The sequence below is a fragment of the Balearica regulorum genome, chromosome 11 (assembly GCF_011004875.1).
Source record: "Balearica regulorum gibbericeps isolate bBalReg1 chromosome 11, bBalReg1.pri, whole genome shotgun sequence".
In the NCBI taxonomy this organism is placed as follows: domain Eukaryota; kingdom Metazoa; phylum Chordata; class Aves; order Gruiformes; family Gruidae; genus Balearica; species Balearica regulorum.
In genome coordinates, this window is record NC_046194.1 from 14,251,906 (window position 1) to 14,270,273 (window position 18,368).

The 18,368-nt window shown below is 37.7% G+C and overlaps 3 long non-coding RNA genes across 5 annotated transcripts in view; 1 reads left to right on the forward strand and 2 right to left on the reverse strand.

Moving 5' to 3' along the window:
• LOC142603364 (uncharacterized) overlaps nt 1-18,368 on the forward strand; it is a 118,395-nt gene that overhangs the window by 44,802 nt on the left and 55,225 nt on the right. For all 3 annotated transcript variants that reach the window (XR_012837285.1, XR_012837284.1, XR_012837286.1), the window contains 2 exons: nt 4,433-4,601; nt 6,920-6,994. This is a non-coding gene — a long non-coding RNA (uncharacterized LOC142603364). The remainder of the gene's footprint in view (nt 1-4,432; nt 4,602-6,919; nt 6,995-18,368) is intronic.
• LOC142603365 (uncharacterized) lies at nt 1,155-6,226 on the reverse strand. Its single transcript, XR_012837287.1, has 3 exons — nt 6,022-6,226; nt 3,700-3,823; nt 1,155-2,778 (listed from the first exon to the last, which is right to left on the reverse strand). It is a non-coding gene; the product is annotated as an uncharacterized LOC142603365 (long non-coding RNA).
• Nucleotides 6,244-7,593, reverse strand: LOC142603366 (uncharacterized). Its single transcript, XR_012837288.1, has 3 exons — nt 7,471-7,593; nt 6,621-6,761; nt 6,244-6,330 (listed from the first exon to the last, which is right to left on the reverse strand). It is a non-coding gene; the product is annotated as an uncharacterized LOC142603366 (long non-coding RNA).

An 18,368-nucleotide genomic window follows, 5' to 3' on the forward strand; every position in this document is an offset into this window, starting at 1 on the left:
TTAATGAACTCATTTTTCTTTCAAATCATTAAATATATTCATGCTTGATAATATGCATCAGTTATTTCTGTGGGGGGAGATTATTACTAGAAATAATGTGGTACATTAGAATTGCATTAGAACGTAGATTTAGGGCATATTTAATTTCCTCCTGAGCTCCGTGTTCCTTGCCAGAACCAGGACAGAAGTGTACACAATAGATGTAGTCAAAGGTAAAAATTGACAGAATCAGCTTGTGCCTGCAGGGGTCAGCAAAGAAGTTGCACAAGTTCTGCCCCTCTCAATCTGCTCCGATTTCATTTGCTCTGTAGAGCACAGTATGCTCTGATAGAACCAGCACACACATTTTGAATTAATCAGTCAGCTCAGCATTAATAATTCAGTGAAAATTATAATAAGCTGATCTGCAAATGTACCTTTGAAAGTCAATGGTAGACCTCTTTCGCATTCAAGCTGCTAAATCTAAGTCTTACTGCAAAAGGGATTGGAAATCCCTGAAACCTATGTTGTTATAGTCAGAGTCAAACTCCAAGCGTGACCTTTTCTATTTTAATGAGTAAGCAGACCAATGAAGAGAAGATACAGAACAGGATCTTTTTCCAAAAAAGGATGTCTAGCTGTGTTGGGTTGTCTGAGCTTCATGTGGGATACTCTGCATGCATGAGGATTTAAAGATAGACCGCTAGCTCTGGGAGATGATAAGTAACATTAGTCATGATGGAAGATCTTTTTTTCCTCAAAGAGAAAAGTCTGAGGATCCTTGGTTTCATTTGAAATGCTTTCTCACTACTAAATGGCTTTTTCTTTAATTCCAGAGTTTCTACAAAAGAAAAGTCCATGTCAGTAAAATTCTTTGTAAGAAAATCATGTGTTTCTGACCAACCTTAGCTTTTGTCTGTTTGAGCCAACAATAAGTAATGGGAACTGAAATCTGGCCAAAGTGGCACATGGTTTTGTGGTCCCCACTGGGCAGCAAAGTGGCTGAGACAGGCCAGCTCAGCTAATGGCCGGCTGAAATTATACATTTCATTTCAGGTCAGCAGAGTAGAATGAAATATGTCAGTATTTCCATATGCATTTTTAATGGTATTTTATGCATAGAATGGATACAGAAATAACAGTGATTTCATGTTTTATTAAAAACATGTCAAATTTGAGGCTGATGTGACAGATTTCTTTTTTGGTCATCTCTGTATTAAATGTGAAACAATAAATCAGAAGATAAATTATTTCCAATATTACTAAATACAGGTGACAATGATATTTTGTAGAAAAGTATACACATTATGTACATTTTTAAAATAAAGAGAATATCTATACTGAGGAATAAGAAAATTACACTGGAGACCATTATCCTTATCTTTCCTGAAGTACAGTTGTCAATATGAAACCACAGCTGATGCTGTGGTCCCAGGCTGTGAAGGAGGAGGCCTTTGTCCCAGATCCAATACAGAATATGCCCACTTAAGCATCCTCCTTTGGCCTTTTCCTTTTTTTTCAATAGCTTGGAGTTTGTGAGCTATTACAGTTCCTAACTTCCTTTCAGCATTACCATTGCCTAGTGAATTGTTTCCTAACCAGTATTTTTGCAGTTTATTCTTCCTGCCCAAGTATTAAACTTTACAGCTGTCTTTATCAAATGGCATCTTATATTTTTCTGGAGTATTTTCTTGGTTCATCAAAATAATTTTGAATTGTGAACCTATCCTCCAACGTGCTTGCAGCCTTTCCCTGTGTAAAGTCATTTGTGATTTTAATAAGTATTTTCTATGCCATCATGCAGTTCGGTAATTTTTTTTATAATCAAGGTATATGTCAAAGTAATTTATTGTAGTCCTTTAAAAATATCAAACCCAGAAAAACAGACAAGGGAAGTTATTATTAGTTTGGCAACAACCCACTCAGATGACCAGCAACACCTATTTTAAACTGCAAAATAATTTTTCATTCACGGCCCTCAACTCCCTCTAAGACTTTCAGTTGCCATGCAGCCCAGAGCAATGGAGAACAGAGAGCTCCCAGGCTAATTTGCTGTGTTGAGCAGCGTATGCCACATAGACAAAGGCCCCATCTTGGTTGTCCCACAGGAATGTTCGATAATGAACAGAATTTGTGACATTAATAGCAACTAAACTGTCTAAAAGAAAATAAAATTTGGTTGCTTTAAATTCCAGGAATACAGAGAGACTTGTTTACCTGAGCCACACAATTTTGGTCCCTAAGAATGAATCTAATAATTTAAAGCCTTTGGGCCTGGACTCCAAGGTACTAAATTTTACTAAGGCTCTGTGCCTATTGTGACTTACATTCAGCGTGCTTAGCCAACGGGAATTAGAGGGACTTAATGGATCCAAACCCAATATACAAGCAACGCCTGAGGGCATTTCTTCCTCTTCTAGGAGAGACTCATTGACTAAAGAGGGAGCCAGCGTAGCTGGTATAAAAAAGTGGGTGGTCACAGCTAGCTGAAATAAGTCTCACCACACCATGTCTCTTTGCATATTCTCCTGTCATAATGTATTTCTAAATCCATGGGTACTTAGATATACCACTAGATAGCATACAACAGTGATTTTCAAGCCTCAGTTCCTTTGGTACTAATGGAGAAGTGGATTGAGAGTATAGCAAATAAATTAAATGAATTATGTAGGAGGCAGTGAAATGTGACTAAATGCATTGGGATCTTGTTGTTCTTGGTGATGCATCTGAATCATTCACATCTTCTGAGCTGTTCAGTTTCCTGGTAGACACACTCCTCTGAGTTCAGTTCAAAACTACCTGCAAAGAAGTATATGCTTGTGTAAATCTAATTTACAAAACATTAGCAGTTATTATGGAAGCCTTGGTTTATATTTAGATTGTTGTTATTATTCACTCAACTTATAATGCCTTTGGACAGGGACTGGATTTGCTTTATGGGAATTCTGGGACTATAGGAACTGTAATCAGAGTTACTAGCCTTTGTTTTTGTACTACAGGCAGGCAATAGCTACGAAAGGACAATGTTTAATGGGAAAATAATTAAAGGAGGTTTCACATACTCAAAGTCTCTAAAAAAAAAAAGTATAGGTGAAAAAAATGTATTCATTTTAAGAATTTACCATTAAATACCATGCATTGAAATTTAAATCCCTCACAGAGGTAAAAATAGCTGCCAGTGGTGACCTCATACAAAAAGTTGGTGTGGTAGTTGCATGCAATCTCATCATTTTCTGTGACACCTGAAGGATTTGTCACACTGTATTTGGCTTGTTGGAACACTGCAGTGCAGTAAAGTCTCAAAGTTAGCAGGTAACAGTTAAACAAAAAGTTAACAAGTTAACAGGTAACTGTTCTACATGCATAACTGCACTGAGGAGGCCAGCAAACACATAATTCCAGTGTAAACTTCAGATTTCTGTGAGCAGAATAATGTTTCCATATTCCTGTCTACAATGACACATGTTCTCAGACCTGTCCAAAGCCAGGCGAGGACCTGATGTAAATCGAGGTCATTCTGCTTACTTCAGTGAACTACTAATAGCTCATACCAGAAACACTCGGTCTTAGTGCTGTCATTCTTGGACTTGACTTAGTTGTGTCACCATCTCTAATATCGTAACAAAATGCTGAATGTAAGTTGAACACTTACTAATGTGCAGGTTTTAGCCCACTAGACCCCTTTGATTTCAGGTTTTTCCCTGTGTGAGCCACTTCCACTTCTCATCGCTCCTCCTGCACACTTTTGGCATAGACTTCGACCTGCACAGGCTCCTCAGATGACTTTCAGTTCTACAGACTACATACTTCCTCGGGTGCTAACAATTTGTCTCTTACAGGCCATCTAGTAATTGAAATAACACAGATGTCAGAAAGAAAAAGAAAAAAGAAAATAGACTGTTCTTTGCATTAATTATCTCAAGAGAAATAGGAAGATGCCTGAAGCACTATAAACAGACTTGCATACAATTTTCAGAGCCTGTTTTCTCATCACTCAAATGTTCTTTGAACAGTCTTCCTGTCCTGGGTGTGACTATTCTGGATTAGGGACTTCCACCCATGCCTGTAGCCATGGCTGCTCTTTTCTGAAACTACAGTCATCTTCTGGGGTCTTTTCTTTGAGATTGTATCAGTCTTTCACTCTGCCTCTGCTTTAAAAGACTAGCTTCTACAGATATTTTTGTCCCTTTTTTTTGTTGGGGTGTGTGTGTGTGTGTGTGTGTGTGTGTGATATCAGACAATCTGACATCTTTAAATTTCATCCATCTTGTCATCTTAATGTGTTTTTAGTCAGATGGGCACTTTAGGTTTTGGGGTTTTTTTATCCTCTGTTGTTCCTGCACTGGTAAAATACAACTTGACCCTGTTGGCAGTGGTTTTTACATGTGCACACTGATGTATTCAAACCACAGCCAATAATTCTTAAATTTTACAGACTGTTTTTTGCAAACAGTCACTTGCTGCAAAGATCCAAGAAGCAGATGAAGGCACTGGGAATCTCTGGAAGATTGGCAAAGAAATAACTTAATAATCTGCTTCTGCAAAACTGCTTTCAGGTAGGTTTTTCCTGAAAGAATTTTCTCAGCTGGTTAATGTTACTTCTTGCTTGCAAAAGCATTATGGTAAGTTTCAGGTAGCATAAAGCTTCTAGAACATTTCTCTGGTTTCTAAAAGCCATCGTATTTATTTATAATGTGCCAAATTATTATATTCTTTAATATTTAAATGGATGCTATTTTAAGCAGTAACTGAACAACAAAGTAATTTAAATTCTGTTGTGTTATTTCTCGCCCATCTGTGTGCATCATGCTTGCTCGAAATCCAAAGAAATTTATATATCTAGAATCATTTTTCTGTAGTGCTTTCAATTCGTTGTTCAATTTTTTAACCTATAACATGTTTTCTGCTAGCTACACAGATTCACGGTCCTTTCTTTACTGATATTCATCTAACTTTGAAGTGCAATTATGTTGTATTTCCTTGCTGTTTGCAACTGTAGAAAGTCTTTATTGACCTTAGTGTGATAGAAACCTATCTTTGGTAGAGTAACCAATAAATCTTGGAGTTGAAATATGTCTACTTTAATCTTCACTGTAATCAATTAAGCTTTGAGGTTAGAACTGCTAAGATTTAACTCAGCCGGCTGTTTGCAGAAGTATCCAAAAGTATCCAAGCTGTCTTTTCTGAGGAATTGGATGTGAAATTAGGATGCATTAGTAGAAGAGTAAATCTATACACAAGATCTAAATTTGGGCACAAGCTATAAAATGATGGTTGAAGTATATAGTCGGGTAATGTATTATGTCTGCTTTTTGGTCAAAAGTCAATAATTTATAAGGCTTAAGAATATAAGTGATTTCTAGTTTGTGCAGAAAACTTGCATACATACATATATAAATTTCACAGAACTTGTTTTTCGGATTTTTAGGCATTATTTTTAATATGAATAATGACTCATGCATTAGTCAGACCCTTGATTTGAAGGGTCATTTCCAAATGCCATGTAGTTACACAGTTCCTGCTACTACTTTCAGTTGTGTTATTCTTTTTTTTTTTCTCTTAAGTAATCCTCAGAAATTCAACCATATGATCCCTCACTCCCTGGCACTCCTTCAGCAATAACAGTCAGGCTGTAGATACTGTTTAGCTATCAAGATACTTAATCTCAGAACCTCAGGAAAACATGAAACACTTCCTCAAAAAGGTAAATGTGATGATATTGTTGATTTTGTTATTCAGGAAAAGCAGCCATGAGCTAAATTGCACCATGGACTTACAAGAACCCAAGAACCTAAGAGGATATCCTTCCCAAGGGCCTTATGAAACACTGCTGGAGGAGGCATTAGCCAAAATGGCTACCAACATCATGGCAAAGTTCAACAGAGGCAAGACTCAAATCCCCCAAGGCCTTACTACGATAGTGTCAGTCTTCCCCATGCAAACTTATTGCCTGTGACTCCTGCTAGAGGTAGATAGAGTAACTGTGATAGAACCTCTGTCAGCAGACAGCAGCCTTGAGTGTCATCCACCTTCCCCACATACCTTGCAGCTCCTCTTCAACCCCTTCATCTCTTTTCCAGCACAAGCCCAGGCTGTTGTGAGGCTGTGGTTTTTTCCATCACACAGGCTGTGCACTCACTGAGCTGACCTGTGTGGAGCAGTGTGGGTGGAAATCTTTCTTGCTGATGAGTTGATCCCTCACAGGTTTCCTATATGTGTTTCAAAAGCAGAATAAGAAGAGTTTTTTTCTTGCCTGTCTTCTCCGTTTGCTTTTTTTTTTTTTTTTTCCCCTTGGCCTAGGCAAAATGGAGCAGAGGATGCTGCTGCTGTGAGGAATAAACTTTTCTTTCCCTGTGAAATATGAAAACACTCTGGGTGTTCATTTTTTCCACCCTCCATACAAGCCAGGTTTTGTCAAGCCTGAGCAATAAACAGCATCTCCTGTTTTTTAGAACAAGGTGGTATTTCTTTTTTTCCCTGAGTGGCTTTTCATCAAAAAGGAAAAAGATCCATTTAAACTGAAAAGCTTTTGTGGCACTATATTAGTTTCATCAAAAGTTCCCTGGTGGGGAACACTGAAAAAAACCAGCAGGACCCATCCTTCCCCCAGGCAGCCAGGAGCAAAGGGTTATGGCACTTACCTGACTTGCAGGAAATGCGGGTCTAGCTTCATGCTTTGCCTAATTTGGAAGAGAGACTGGAACCGAAGTCTTCCAACATGCTGGGTAGATGACCTTTGCGTCAGACTGCTCAGAACATTTTCCGTGTCTCGCAGGATTTTTCTAAGACATTTTGCAAGATACAAAAATAATTTATTTTGCTGCATACTCTAGCATTGTATCTCATCAGGAAGAGATTCAAAAGAATTAAAAACTGTGAGAAATACAAGTTCACAAGTTGATTATTTCTGTACATGTTTTCTTAATTGTAATTTCTACAGATAGAAACACTGGAGGAGGGACCTGTTGGATCATGAATTCAAGGGACGAGTGAAACATAGAAGAAACAGTTTGAGGTGGGAAACAACACTGCAGTCTTAAAACCTGCTGATGTGGTGTCACTTATTTCCTACTCCAGACTAATCCCTTCCCTCTGCTAGCAGAAGCAGACACTTTCTCAATGAAACTTCCACCTCTCCCGGGTCATTTTTCAGCTGGTGCATTTCCTCAGCCTAGCTTATCATTCAGCTGCATGTATACTTGAACCAGTTCTTTAAGGGCAGCAATATGAACATAATATGGGAGTTTCAGGACCCCCCTTTCAGCAATGATATTGTGCACGTGAGCTTAAACTGAGCACGAAACAACAGCAGAAAGCTCTGGAGAAGATCTGTTGATGTTTAAATCATTTGACTATTAAGTATAGAGCTTTAGAGACTCATGGTGGCTGGTTGAAGTCCTAGCTCTAGTGAGAGGCTTAGTGGACTCCTAATAAGAATTTCAGTAGAGCCAAGGATTCAAAGGCATTGCCTAGAAGAGGTTTCAGCCTTACCTGAAGAAAACTGCATAGAGCTGTTCCTGTGTGCAGTCTCAAAGGTATTCCAGGTGGTAAGTCTATACCAACATACAACCAGGAATCAACAAAGACAGAATTTAAGGGCAATAAAAATCACACAGGAACAAAGTGAACAAAGTAGGGAGTAGCATGAGTAGGAACTGCCTCCTAAGGTTGCATTACACTGCCTTCTATTGTTTTTCAAATGTATACCTCTTTGGCTTGGTTTCTAGAACCAAGATGACCATAAGGTCATCTTACTGACTTTTGCCCTGGAGAAGCATTCTTTGTGTACTGTGAACAGAGCTCAGTGTTGAAGAGGAGTATATGTTATGTAAGAGACACAGAAAAGCAGAAGGATATGTGCTAGTGGGGAAACACAATAGGGGATTTTGCACTTGTTATTTTTCAGAAACAATTGCAAAAGCAAAAAAAAACGCAAAAAACCAACTTCTCTCTGTTGAGACTCCACTGCTTATAAAGTTTCTGTTGTTTCATGGTAGATTGCAGGTTTTTTGTGACAAGTGTAAATACATGCATTACTTGGGAAAAGAAAGTGATAAAATTATTAGTGTATACTCACAGCAAATTTCATCTTTGATTTTAAAAAGGCAATAATAATGATGATGATAATGATGTTAAGTGTCTGTTTATTCTTACAAAAAAATTAAAACTAGATGGTATCTAAAGCACTTATCTGTATGCAAAGATTTTACTGTGGCTACTTCCAGGTTCTGTGAACTTACGCTGTGCATCCTGTTACTCTGTTGATGGCTAAAGTCACTGAGGTGCCTCAGGTTACAGTTAGGAAGCAGGTGACACAAGTAGCACAGACTTCTTCTCTGTGTTGAGAGAAACACTGAGCACAGGAATCTTTACTTCTTATTGACAGATATCTCCAGTTAGTCTGAAGATTGGATCCATAAATAAGCTAAAAATAATACATAGACAGAGAAGGTGTAATTTTCAGGGTGATTTTGTTTCTGAAATAGCTAAAATATCTCATTTGAGAGCAAAACCTAAAAGCTTGTTAAATAGTATTTTTAAAGAGTGCGTTCTAGTTGAGCTTTTAAGACATATTCTGGCAGCATATTTTTCTCCTGGGAAATAGTGATTTGGAAATGTGATAGTCTGGACATTCTTTTTTTTTAGGGGAAAAAGTAAACAGATCCCATGTCATTGAGAAAAGACTTCTGAAAGTTATATCTTATCAAATTTAAGATGTTAAAAAACCTCATTAAAAAATCCAAACAAATTGCAATATTTTGGGATAGAGATATAAGAACAGTGGCTTGTTTTCTTGGGAAATCCCTAAAACCTTTGTTAATTTTTCTTCTTAGTACATAGGGAGAACTACTTTAAATCACAAATAAATCTTTAGTATATTCAAAGCTGTTTATACGCCACTGTATATGTGAGGTGAGTTCTATGAGACAACAATTCAAAGCCAACTCTACCTTGTAATTTGACTGGCTTGTTATAAAAATACTCCAAAACCTGCTTATACCCTTTTGTTATTATTTCTTCCTTTTTTTTTTTTTCCCCCAAAACATCACAGAAGAACCTTTTTTTTTTTTAGAGTGTGCTCATTCTACTGATTTTAAGAGGCATTGAATCAGACCACTAGTTAACATTGCACATTGGCTATCATTTCTGATATTCAAGGATGTGTGTGTATATATCCCATTTTCCAACAGCTACCGGTAGTTGGCTGTTCTCATTTCAATGCATGATTATAAAAACACAAAAGTAGCACATTTCTTAGCTGGATAGGCATGTTGCTATTTATGGGTTTTCAGTCATGTATATTTATGAGCTTCTAAAATTGTATGTCCAATTTCAGAACTACTTTGTTGTCTAAATCTCATGAATTATAAAGTAAATGTTTTAATATACAAGATTATTAACTGTATGTAAGAAAAAATACAAGTAATATTATGACTAATTTCATGTAGGTACTGATACATTGCCTGTATATTTATTTCCTGTTGAAAACTCTGACTTCATGATTTCGTGATTCGCAGGCAGAATATTTGTACCTTTTACAAATAAGGCAAAACATATTTGACATTTTTAAAACCCATTTCCTTGCCATTTGGAAAGCTTGGTATTTTTTGTAGCAAACAAGGTAATTGACCTGTCACTTTTAGAAAAGATAAAACTCTTCTTGCTACTATTTCTACACCTTTCTTGTTTTCATTTATAGACTGATTAGTATGCCTCATTGTCAAGCATCTTTACCCAGACTCATCTTTACCTCAAGCCTGCAATGGTGTCATTTAATTAGAAGAAATAGATAAATACTTTCCAACACCTCATTGTTCTCTCTGTTGAAATTTTCTAGACTTATTTATCATGCACTAAAAAATATTGGTTGTATATAAGCATTTGAAATTTTGTATGTGAATACAGAAATTTCTGTACATGCTGGCTTCTGTTTTGCTATTCCTAAAAGAACAAAGCTATGTCCTTACTAGTTATCTAAATAGCCGCTCAGGTGGTATTTCTCTCTAGGTAGAGTCTCTAGTGTCTAATAAGCGATAGACTCATGCTGCAGCCTTAATATAATTCAGTATACAATTCACTCAGCCATGAGATACAAATCCCCTGGGAATCACGTGTTGTTAGTTTCAGGACTATTTGTTTGAAAAATACACTGGTTATTAAAGCAAAGGATGAAACGGGGGGAACAAGAAGTGGGGTGGACTGAGAATGTACCCGCGGCATGGGAGAGAAGGATACCACAGCCATGGGAAGTGAGGCAGGGGCAGGAGGGAGAGCCATCCTGGAGAAAAAGGGGACTGGGAGGGCAGGACGTGGAGCTATGCTAAGGGGTCCAGCTGGAGATGAGAGAATGTAAACTGGATGGAAGCATTCAAGGTCTGAAGAAAATAAAATATGATGAGGGTGAGAATTGTTACACTGAGCACTACAGTAGTAAGAGCAAGTGATGAAAGTTTGCTTTTTTTCTTCTAAAAAGAAAAAAAAAAAGTTTAGAAAGAAGCCTAAAAAGTCACTGCTGCTTATTTTGCCAAATGGGAGTTAAGAGCGGTATTTTAAGCAAGGCTTTCTCCAGTATATATGGTAAATATAATGGCACAGAGACCGCTCCCTGTGAGCCTCCAGCCCCACAATCTCTGGATTATCAGCCAAAATATCCTGAAGAACATTAATAATTCTAATATTCTTAAGCTTTTGGGGTAAGGAGAGGATTCTGCTAAATATAGATTTAGATATACTGCTAGGACCAAGTCTTGTCTGATTTCAATAGGAAAGATCTACCTTTTCTCTGCTTAAACTGAACTGTTAAGGCATTTTTACACATGCTACAGAGTATGCAAAAGTTTCAGGTAATTTGATCTAAAAGAATTCCAGGTAAGAGCAATCTGCAAAGCACTTCCTTGTCAAAAATTTGACTGGTTGTTATATGGAAGAGAATGCAGGTAAACACAATTCACTGGGCACTAAAGAGCAATTGAGTTTATCTTTGTGTTTACCATTGCACTGCTGCATTGGCACATAAACTATGGTCCTGTAATTAGTAGTAGTGTAAAGATAGTAGTGTAATGGTTAGGGATCCACATAGTAATAAAACTGCTTGTAGAAAGGCTGCTATAAAAAATTTGCAGTGAGTTTTAAGTTATTTAATTGGTTCCAAATTAGATGTGGGGAAAATAGCATTTAAACCAGGCATTTTTGTAGTGTTGTGGATTGAATTTCTGAGAAAGGTTTTAGCAGCCTAGGCTTGCAAGTGAAGAAATGATTGTGAAAGCAGTGACAGCTGTAAACATGAATACTTAGCTTGCCAGGATCCTATCTTTACTGAAGAGCTATATTTTAAAGATGTCTGCAGTTGACTGGAAACTTGAGTTGCAGCAAGTAATTGCTCTTACTGAAGCACTCTACAGTAAAACATATGTTGAATAAATTCCAGTCTTGGGTTAGACTGAATCCAGACTAGAAATTTGAAGATTTAAAGTTCTATTAAAATTCTAACAAAAATTTATAGTATTTTATATTTTATGATCTGTCATCTTGGGTAATTATTAAATTAAAGGTAATTTTTAAATAAATGTGATTCTCAATGTATAAATATTGGAGGTTTTAAATCTATTTTTTTAAAAGCAAAGCAATAATCATATCCAAACATTTTTACAAGCTTACTTAGAAACTTGTGAGTTTGCTGTGTCTGGTGGGCCTTGTGCTCACATGAAATACTCATCCTGATTCAGTAATTCTAAGGGTAGCACATGTGGTTTTAAACATGTTTCACAATACTGTTCTGTGTTGTAAGAGAAATAGTCCTTAGAAGATCCACACAGTACAAAGAAAGCGTTCTAGTGCAATAAATGGAAACATGATCATACAATTCATAGTTTTCCAAGGTGGAAAACTTAACTACACAATCAAGTGAAGTGTTTTATTTATTTACATGACAAATCATTTCTTGTGCAATTTACTAATAATTCAGCGGTTTAGATACACAGAATCAAGAAAAGAACCTAAAATACTAACTCATATCAGCCCTATTTCTTTCATTCTAGTGGCATATTCGTACTGCATTTGCTGACTACAAGCCACATTATATCATATAGTTGAATGGTACAACTCTCCTGTCTTCCTTTGAGATGTTTTCTTCCTTGTAGATGTCTAAGTTGTTTTAGTCTCTGTTCTTCTGTAAGTACAATCACTTTTTTAATATCAGATGGAAGAAAATGACTGGTTATTATGGCATTAATGATTGAGTCAGACATGGGGGGGAAAAAGTGCACAGAAAGGTCTTCAATTAGGAACATCCCTTGTTTTTGTGTGACTGACTCACAGTAGGTTTATGATATAATTGGGTTGATTTTCAGTCTTGGTTTGGGAACAGCTGTGATGTGGAAAAATCTCTTTCCCATATCTAGTATACCAGGTAAAATGCGCAGAGTTGCTCTCCCCACTTTTAGCTAAATTCCCTGTTACAGACACATGTTAAATACTGTAAATATCAGGGAAATTTCTGGGCTTGTGAAGTGTTAGTGGGGAAAGACAACTGGCAGAAGCAGGAAGAGGCTTGCCTCTGATTCAGCTACTGCACTGCTTTCTCCATTTTGCAAAATTTCACATAGAACTTAGTTCTGTCCCAGCTGTGATTGAGAGTGAAATGGGCTTCTGGAAGCACAACAAACAGAGTTATCCCACAGCCTCCTCAGAGATGGCTTTAGCTGTTCTGTCTAAATCCAGAACTGAGGGTTTGACAGCATGGTCTTAGTCCTGTCAGGTTTGAGCAGGAAGAATATTTGAATTCAGGCACTATATTCAACTTTTGAGGGAAATTATATTTCCAAACTTTGTATCTGGCTCTGAAGAACTGTAGAACTCTTTAGAATTTTTTAACTTTAAAAAAATATTAAAAAAAATACCGGGGGTTTCTCAGTCTTATCACCTTCTGTTTTTTAGAGGTCAAAATTAAAAATCATCATCCTAGAGAGCTACTAAATGGGAGTAATGCATGCCTCATGTTTATCAGAAGTGTGTTTCGCTATCTGAGTGACATAGGTAGAATCTGAACCTAAAATTATTCTAGAAGCTCATACTGCCAGTCAGCATTAGCTGCAGAACAGCTGAGCCTCTCTTACTCTCTGTGCATATTCTCTTTACATTCAGGAAATCCAAGAAATTCAACTTAGTATTACAGTGAAAGAGAGTTTAAGAGGACTACACTGTGTTTGATTCCTTGAGGGTACTATGGTTTGCTGTAGACCAAGAATAGTTACAGTTACTATGGATGAAATGAAAAGCGGTTTGTTCTTAGGTGTCATAGCTTGACAGTCAGCATGAGCTGTAACAATGAGTTTGAGAAGGGATTTGGGACTATCTAGTTTGTCTTTCCTTTCTCAAAGAAAGCAAGCTATGGTGATGAACTCAGGAAACAAGCATGAAAATTGAAGAGTAGCTCATGCGTAAAAGAAAAATCTGTCAACCAAACACCATCCCGTCCCTTCTCTTTGAATCATGTGTAATATGTGAAGGTCATTCTTTCCAATGTTGTCACTTTAGTTCTCTAACCAACAATGCCAACCATCCATTACTTACCAGCCCCAAGCACGCAAACTGTGCAATTGTTGGAAGATGTTGTCTTTTTGTCGTTCCACCTGTAGCTGCACAGCTGGTGACATCTCACCTTAAATCACATATCTCAAGGCACTGTCACAGTATGTCAGGAAGGTGCAAATGGTTTAGAGGAAGTGACAGTGGGTAACGAGGCATGTGTGCTAAAAATTGCATCTAATACAGTGAGGGAAAAGATATGGATAACACCAGAGGAGAGACAAACCAACAAACTTGGAGCTGGTCTCAAAAAACTTCATCCCATACATACATATATAAAATTCATTATTTTATTAATTAAGGCTGCCATAACAGAATAGCAGTAGGTATGTGATATTGAAATTGCTGGAGAGTGAGCGTGAAAGGCTTCTGTTGTCAACGGTGCCCCCAAAAAATAACAAACCCCCATGTAATGGCATAATTTACTTTGTCCAGGGGAAGGCAGAAACAGGCTTATTCAAAAGCTTGAAACAAGCTGCTGGTTCACATCTTTCTGTACATTGATGTCTTGGCAGAAGACACAAAACGTGCCGTGGTAGATGTTGACACCTTTTGGGAGACAGCAGAGGTGCTTGCCTTCCTTGAAGTGCAAGGAAAAGTCAGAGCTGCGTACCTTAAGGGTGGAGAATGCCAGTCTGTGGGCTGGGTGAGCAGTTGTGAACTGAGTCACTTCAGCTTTTGCTTGTCCCACCTGTAAGAGCCAGGTACTTGGGGTGAGGGCTAGGCTGACTAGCCTGAAAAGTCAAACTTTTCTGCTGGAAGAGGATGATACAATTACCAGGGGAATAAAACTTTTCCTGTTCTGTTTCTTCTCTCCAGGCTCAAATCTCAGATCTGACTCCTTTTTAAATCTTTGTATGTGACCTTTTGCCTGTTTGTCTTCAGAGGCTAAAATCTGAAAACTATATTGCAGTATTTTTTCCGGTACCAGTTGAACTGAATTTTGGAAGCCCAGTAGCCAAGCCACATTCCAAGAGAAACCTTTCTCCCAGGTTGCAGTCTGCAGCCACAGGGCATCTTGGTTTTCATACCTAGAGAAGCTTGCTGGTTCTGTGAATGTGGCTGATGAACTTGTTATTTATACTCCAGAACTCACCAAATCCTGCCCCAGAGAAAATGACTTCAACTATTGTTGCTATGTTCACTGGAAGCTGTGTGAGGATCAGGTGGAGTGACTCTTCAAGGAAGAGCAGAGAGCACTCTGGATTTCACAAGTGACATATTACGTTCAATTTTTTATGGATTTTTTTCAAATACACATTTGTCCTACTTTTAGCATCTACAACAAATCTCTTCAAAACAGAAAACTCTTTTGCCTGATCTGACATGACTAAAAGAAACCCAAAACTTTTTAACTTTTTTTTCTAGTGGATACAAGTTATAATTTGAAAAAGTCACATGGTGTACTGCCTTGTCAATCAAGATTTTTTAAATAAGATTTGATTTAAACACTGCTTGCTTAAATCCTGTGTCTACACAGGCCTGCACATCTGTGCTCCCAATGAAATGAATAGTTGTCAAAAGAACAAAACACATATTATCTGTTCCTTACACTAACTTGAGCAATAATGAATACCATTACAAAGGAAGACTCTGGCAGGTATGACAGACTTGTGATTTTGTTATTTTAAAATTACATCAGGAACACTGGATATGAATTAAAACATGGTAATGTGTGTGGAGGGAATCGTATGTCTAGCAGAATTAGAATCACCTATTTTAATTGATCTTTATTGTCATAGCATAGGAAGAAGTGAGGGGCATAGGAGAGGATTTTCTCGTTGTGAAATGAGGTTTTGTATGAAAACAAAATATATTTGAAATTTTCAGAAAGATTCAACCATGAAAGAAGCCTTTAAATAGGTTACTAAAGAATTTTGTATTTTCCAATAGAATTTTTCCAAGACATATTGCATAAAATCATTTCTCTCAATTACCAAGGGATAAGCATGTCACAGTACAATGTACCACCACCATCCAACCTTTGCTGAACCTTTTGCCTGATCCACAGGCTCATAAAGTCAGCTGGAGCTTTTTTGTTACCCTTTGTGATGTCTTCACTGATGTTTCCAATTCCTAGCTGGCTTCTGTATGTACTTATTGCAGAGGAATCCTGTGCTGGGTTATGCTGCTAACTCATTTTGCTTTTACACCAGAATCCCTAAAAAAAATTATATTTAAAAAATAATTGCCAAGGACAAACTTACATTAATGATGGTGATATTTCTCTGGTAATATGTTTCTTCAGTGATTTATATTATATTTTTAATGGATATATATTTTTCTCCCATCAAATAACAATGATCTGATATGATGTTGTATTCCACCTCTGGTAACTCTGTACCAGGACATTTCCTATTGAAACTCTGTCTACAGATGAGGTAGTGCTACGGTTGGAATTTTGTTTTATTTTGCTTGGTTTTAGGGGTTTGGAAAAAACAAAACTGCAAGTGATGGGAGCTTACATTCTGTGCTGCTTCTGCATATGTCATCCCTCATTCTTTCCTAGCCCCAGCTGTAAGTTGCAGGTCTGAGTTACAGTTTAGTGTGTACAATTTATTTAGTAATAAAAGGAATTATGGAAACAGTTGGCATGGAATGGTGCTGCAGACACTAGAGAATCCCCTACACATAACCAGCTCTGCATGACTTGTAAAAACCAACTGGAAATAAGTATAGCTGCTGTAAGATAGGGCTAGAACAGAATCATATCAAATATACAAAAGGGAAAGATGAAGCCTTTTCTTCTGTTCTTAAAAAAAATAATGATGCAATGTGAAGTTTGTAGGCATAGGAAACATCTTTATTGGTCCAACTAAATGCTAGTCAAATCCACCTTCTGTTGCCTAAAAAAAAAGTTTGTGCCCCAAAGTTGCCCACTTTGTCCAGTTGCAACCTTTGTTCTAAGAAAGGTTTCTCTTCTCTGAAAACCTTACCTCACTTCTGCCCTCAGGCTGCATCAGCTGCTGGAACAACCCTATTAAACAAACTGTACACAGATAAAGATCTTTTGCAAATATATTTTGAAAACATGTGCAAGCAGCTAGCTATGTTTCTGTCTCAATTACTGGTGAAGCAATCTCCATCTCTGTCAGGAGGACAAGGTAAGGCAATAAGTGCTTGTCAGGGGGAGTTGCGCTGTATGAGCATCCTGCCTGTGGAAGTATTTCTGTTTGTCAGTTGTAGGAATCCATTTGTAATGCAATAAATGCCTGCATATGTAGGTCATATTTATATAAGATACCTCATTTCTTTGTTTACAGGGTCCTTGTACTATCAAACAATCAGCTTTAAATTCAAACCTTTTTTCTCCCTGCATATCTTGTCCCTCCTATTGTTCTTCACCTCTCTCTTGACTCCCCATTTATTTTGCAGTACGCACTTTCTACCAGATCTGCAGGAGAGAGACTTTTTACCAAGATATTTTTACCTGTAATGACAGGACAAGGGGCAACTGTTTTGAACAGTTTTAGATTGGACATAAGGATCCTTTACAATGACGGTGGTGAGAGACTGGAATGGGTTGCTAAGAGATGTTGTGGATGCCCCATCATTGGAAATGTTTAAGGTCAGGTTGAACGGGCCTTTGAGGAACCAGATCTGGCTGGAGCACCTCTCCTATGAGAACAGGCTGAGACACCTCGGATTGTTCAGCCTGGAGAAAAGGCAGCTCCAGGGAGATCTAATTGCAGCTTACCAGTACCTGAAGGGGCCTACAGGAAAGATGGTGAGGGACTGTTTATCAGGGAGTGTAGTGACAGGACAAGGGGTAATGGGTTCAAGCTGAAGGAGGGTCAATTTAGAGTAGGTGTTAGAAAGAAATTCTTTACTGTTCGAGTGGTGAGGTACTGGAACAGGTTGCCCAGAGAGGTTGTGGATGCCCCATCCCTGGAAGTGTTTAAGACCAGGTTGGATAAGGCCTAGGGCAAAAAGGTGTCCCTGCCTGTAGCAGGGGGGTTGGAACTAGATGATCTTTGGGGTCCCTTCCAGCCCAAACAATTCTATGATTCTATGGTTCTATGATTCTATGATCTAGTGAAAGATGTCCCTTCCCATGGCAGAAGGGTTGAACTAGCAGACCTCTAAAGGTCCCTTCCAACCCAAACAATTCTATGATTCTATGACCTGTCCAGTGGGAAGAGGCAGTTTTTCACATTTTGTTTTTTGAGATAATACCAGTTCCTGTGTTTACCTCTAGAGGCATTGGTTCTGTCCCTGAAAATAACCTATCTAGTTCAGCATGCTTAAACTTAGCCTTTATACTAGTTCTACCACACAGCCTCATCTGTCCTTGGCTTCATGAGAGCTCTTGATCTTATAGATTCAAAGGCATCCTTTAATTTTTTGTTGTTCTTTATTTGTTTAACATCAAGTATTACATCTACAGTCGGCTTTTGACTACAGCGCTTACTATTTCACATCTGTACTACCTGGATGAAGTCATTAGAGCTCATGAAGGAATGGAGTCAATGAGCCTTCAGAACAAAACTTCCTTTACAAGTGGATGCAATGGGTTCTCCAGGTAATGTTTCTCTCAAACATTTGATTCCTCAAAAAGCCACAAAGAAATTATTAAAAATAACAAAAGATGTAAAAGAGGAGTATCTTCAGAGACTTGTAGATTATAGTTGTGACTTCCCAATGTCAATCTTCTAAAAGCTTCAAATCCATGTTTTGTCAAGGAGCTGGTGTTGGTCCATGCATGTTTTCCTTGATTTTAATGGAAGATACAAAATCAAAGTTGAATATATACTTAGTTTGTCCTTCACTTTTACATATTCTGACCACATAACTTTTCTTCT